General features: G+C 43.1%; 1 long non-coding RNA gene across 1 annotated transcript in view; it reads left to right on the forward strand.

Moving 5' to 3' along the window:
- Positions 1 to 4,281: 4,281 nt before the first annotated feature.
- The window catches only part of LOC109471753, a 1,945-nt gene continuing 1,272 nt past the window's right edge, over positions 4,282 to 4,954 (forward strand). Inside the window, exon 1 of the long non-coding RNA XR_002140325.1 lies at positions 4,282 to 4,405. This is a non-coding gene — a long non-coding RNA (uncharacterized LOC109471753). The remainder of the gene's footprint in view (positions 4,406 to 4,954) is intronic.

Raw genomic sequence — 4,954 nt, forward strand, 5'->3', positions numbered from 1 at the left:
TCGGATTGTAAACAAAACCTGTAAATTTTTCCTGTTGGTATATATTTCCAGTGGTGAGGCAATGTACCCTCTTCTTTTCAAAATGTGGGTATTGGACAAAATTTTTGAATTTTCGAAAAATGTTGCTCCTATATATTTTAAATCGTTATTTTATGGCAATCGCTGGAAGGAAGAAGGGACGATTGTTCTTTCAATGTAACTAAAAGATACATTCCTCATGGTAGATCGTTATTTCCTTAAAGCAGCGGGATTTGGCACTTTTTAAATTTGATATTCACTCACTCACTCCCTCCCTCGCTCGCTCGCTCACTCACACTCACTCACTCACTCACTCACTCACTCACTTCCTCACTCATGATCACTCACTCACTCACTCACTCACTCACTCACTCACTCACTCACTCACTCACTCACTCACTCACTCACTCACTCACCAGACTTTCAAACGAAGTCCATCCGGAATGCCACAGCCCAACACCGAGGGTTTGCATCATTTACACATTTTATTAGAACTCTCCAACTTCACATCAAAACCTTCTAGTCGTTTATCATCATGGTCTGGTGGTGACAATTTAATAAACCAGCCAACACCAACGCCCTGTAACCATATGCAGTCCAAGCCTAATATCTATCATGTAATTATTTTTCCATATTAAGTAATCATGATCTTATATATACAGTCAATCTTGTAAATGATGTGCTAATATTTTGCGCTATCACTGAGTGACTCGTTCTCACTGTCGAAGACTGCAAGTCTTTGCAATATTCTATTATTTACCATCGAATTTTAAAGTTATTCATGCCTAGACGTCTGCAAGGCACATGACAGCAATAGATCTACTACAATACTAATGATACTAGTACAGGTATTTCCGTATTTTGTGACGTTTGTTTACAACATAGAAACCATATATCGCTGGCGGGCTCTACAGTATTAAACACTATGATGCAAAGTTACTGAAGTATATAAAAAGATATAACAGTTACATCAAAGAACACCATAAGATGTCCATTTCTAATTACCGGCCCACCAAACATCTGCTACATGGCTCACGGCGAGACTCGCTATTCAAAACCATAGGCCATACCAATTTGCCTCATAAATGTAGGGGTGCATTTGAAATATTTTATTGACCACGAAAGCAGCTACGGTAAAAATAAAGACACGTGCTCCTGCTCCCAGGAGACACCGCCTCCACCACAATACTCCTGAAGGTATATCTCCTTCACGGAGTAATAACGCACACGGCGTCGCCTTGACGTCATTTCGTCTTAAAATAAAGATCAAGACAAGATGGCGGGAAGTTGTACCGTAGCTGGTCTCCACCGGTCTGATGTGCATCCCTCAGTCCATATGTGTTTTTCGAATTCCCCTTCATTTTTCCTTCGCAGTCATTTCGGCACACAGATCGGGCAGTGTTAAGTTCAGACGGGAAGTAAATTTAAGGTTACAAGTCGGATTTAATCTAGTTTTAGACAGAGGAGCGTCAGCCAGAGAAGTGCAGTCTGTTTAACTTACACATAAATACAGTAGTACTAACTCCAGGCCCAGCCAAATATTATATATCAGCAGACTATGCCAAAAAGTCGTGCGCTCGGAGATAACAAGTCAATGTACAACTCCGAATGTTACTCAAATGTTAAGTCTGTCCTACTCTATCTTTACCTCCGGGGGAGGAGACATCCTTCCGCGGAAGGGTTTTGTGAGAGATTTAGATTTTCACGTTCGCAGCGATTTCTCGCGTTTGGGTGGACGGATTCTTTTGAGACTCGGTATATGTTTTGGTATTGGGCTGCAGATGATGCACGTTCTTTTGTTTTTATTGTATATGTGTTTTCGGGTGTGAAAATGGTGCCTTTTGGTGGCCCCAAAACACCCCTTTGAGCGTGAAAGTGGTCGCGACCGTTGACCTTTGGCGTGTTTAAGCTATTCTCGGTCTGGTCCACGTATATGACCCCTCACACAGATGGGTGTCCGGTCTCGATAAATTCTTTGTTTAAAACCCTATACAAAAATATACAATAAAAAGAACGGAGGTATAAAATCTCAGATTTTACTTGTTACCACTTTTTTCTTCCTGACTGTACTTTTAAAGATGGCAGACTGGGACAGCGATAATAATAGAGCCCCCCCCCCCCCCAGATATATTTTGAAGAATGAGAAGATCCTCCTCCTTATGGGTGTCACAACCTTTCCAGATCGTGGACATTGAGGTCAATTTAAAGAGACGATATTTTGTGTTGGATAAGTTTTCAAAAGTCATTTTTATTCTGCTGCTGAAAGTTATTCACATATTACATTCAAGATGGCAAGCCCTCTAAGTCACACGACTCTTCAATTCAGACCTGGGAAAAGCAGTGAGTATTGTGTAACCAACCTGGAATTCTTGCCACTCCTTTCACCTTTCTTCCTCACTGCACTTTTTGTAAGAAGGAAGATTGCGATATCGATGATGATAGAGCGTCTTTTGTTTTGTTAATTACCCCCTCCAGGTATCTTTCGAATGATGACAGCGTCCATTGTTTATCCATAATTGCCCCTCATTGATTTGCTACCACCCTTTTGTCTCTGACTACATTGGCGTAAGAGGCCTGAAGGTAAATTGTCTGTTCACGACAGAATTCCTCCATGATTGGAGAGAGGGTGTCGCTTTGCTCTTTGATGTGTCTCTGTGAAACAATCCTGCTTTACTTAACGTTGTTACGACTTTATTCAGTATGTGGATATTGAGGTCAACTTACCAGCCAGCCACGTGCGAAACAATATACTAGTATATTTTGCTTCCCGTCTCCAGAAAAATCTTCTACACCATGTGAAAGAAATATTTGACCGCAGTGGTTTCTCATATATCTGGCATAACGACAACGTCGATCTCGATAAGCAACACATACATCATCATCATCGGTCGACCGTATTGGTCGGGGTTATACCGCCCCTTACGACCTTACGAGGTGACATACCCTTTCGTTAGCTTTATACAAGACGGAGTTCGCCACGCCTCCGTCCGCGGGTGATGATGTAATCACCATGTGTGGTGATGTAATCACTGATACGGAACAGATCAGGCCTCCATTCGGGTGATTTGAAGTGAATCACCAACTCCATACAGTAGTGTTTGTACCATCGCACACCGGGGCATGCCCCAACTCTTTTTCGAAAGGTGTGGTGGGATCTTTAACGTGCGTGGGGTGTGGCTCTCCCCAAACACGGGACCTCCATTTAACGTCCTATCCGAGGGACGTCCCTAGCCGAAGCTAGGTACTCATTTCCACCTGAGTGAAGTGAGGAAAGTCGTGTAAAGTGCCTTTCCCAAGGGCACAAGATCGGTGACAAGGTGGGGTTCGAGACCACGACCTCTGGGGTGTGAGCCGAACGCGCTACCGATTGCGCCACACGACCCCACGTACACATACATGTATGTACATTACTTAGAAGTAGACTCTCTGACATGTATATCCGAACCTTTCTTTACAATCTCTCTGTTGATGTCGGTAGGCTAACCGTTTTATAGACATCTGAAACCTGTATACGCAATGGAACGTTATCAAAGATCGACTTCGATGTTAGATTAGCCATATGTAAGATTAGAGTTAGCGAACATACATTACAAATAGAAAAGGGTAGATACAAGCAATTGTCTGTTAACGACAGAATATGTAAATATTGTACAGGAAATGCATTGCAGGATGAAATGCACTTTATTTGTCATTGCCCTCATTATAGCACCGAAAAAGATAGGTTATTTGAAATGGTCACCTAAATGTTCCCTAGCTTTATTCACCTTCTCATCCTACAAAAAAACTGCATTTCTACTAACACCTCCCAATTCATATATCTAGCAAAATGTCGGCCATATCATACTCCACTGCACACTGAAAAGAAATCAAACCATACAATAACTACAAACGTAGCATTAGCATTACTTATTATCATTTTTACTGTTTATTTTTGTTCTTGCGATTAGTCTTCGGGCATAAATTTGCAATAAACTTTCTTGTTGGTGGGATTGTAGAGTGGTTAGACCTGCGTGCCACACAGGGACTGCGTATTCTGACTGTTCGGACGTATAATAAATACATTTCACAAAGATCTTCAGTGCAGACACCAAAGCGTTTTAGTTACCTAAGGCATGTGCCAAATTATTTCAGTTATTCTACCAGGTAGTAATCCTATTCTGTTTATCTTAGCATAATTGTTTCGACCTTATCCAGTACGTGGATATTGAGGTCAACTTATAAACCATCCAATGAACCATCCAATGAGAGGTACGTACACTTATTTCTCACTTGCATAATCTCAGTGCAGAAGAGTACACATTTTGCTCCCCGTCTCCAATTTTTCATAGAGCCATTCTGACATCTTCGAAGAAGATTCATCTGACGATCCAGCAAGGACTTACCTAAGGTATTTACAAAGTTACTCTACCAGCTAAGTCTATCTGTGTGCTGTCTGTACATGTTTTAACATTTAGAAACGAGTGTCAGAAACAAGAACAGAACTATCCGAGAGATATCTGAACACGCAGTGCGTAAAGCCGGCACTTGTTTAGCCGAACGTTCCCCAACCTGTGCAGGCTCCGGGGCGGGTGGGAATTTTGATACAGCGTTTTGAAGACTTTTTACCGCGTTGTTTTAATAGCCGGTCATCCTACAACCAGCCGCGAGAGCGCGGTTCTCTCGTTGTGGTGACCCTCGCCCCATAAGGCCGGCCAGGCGTGGAAGGACTGCTGGGGTCTTGGCAAGCAGGATTCTCTGCCCTCTCCGCCCGTTCCACTCACCATGGCGGAGCTACAGAAGAAGAAGGTAGATTTGGAGGCGGCCATCAAGGAGGTTGAGCTCCGACGAGAAGTAGAGGCACTGGAGCAAAAGTTACAGCGAATGCAGTCGCCCTCGGCCCAACCCCCTTCCTCTGCGAGTGCGGGCGCCCCGGTTCTCCCGGCGGTTGGTACGTCCG

The sequence above is a fragment of the Branchiostoma belcheri genome, unplaced genomic scaffold (assembly GCF_001625305.1).
Source record: "Branchiostoma belcheri isolate BF01 breed outbred unplaced genomic scaffold, Haploidv18h27 scaffold258, whole genome shotgun sequence".
In the NCBI taxonomy this organism is placed as follows: domain Eukaryota; kingdom Metazoa; phylum Chordata; class Leptocardii; order Amphioxiformes; family Branchiostomatidae; genus Branchiostoma; species Branchiostoma belcheri.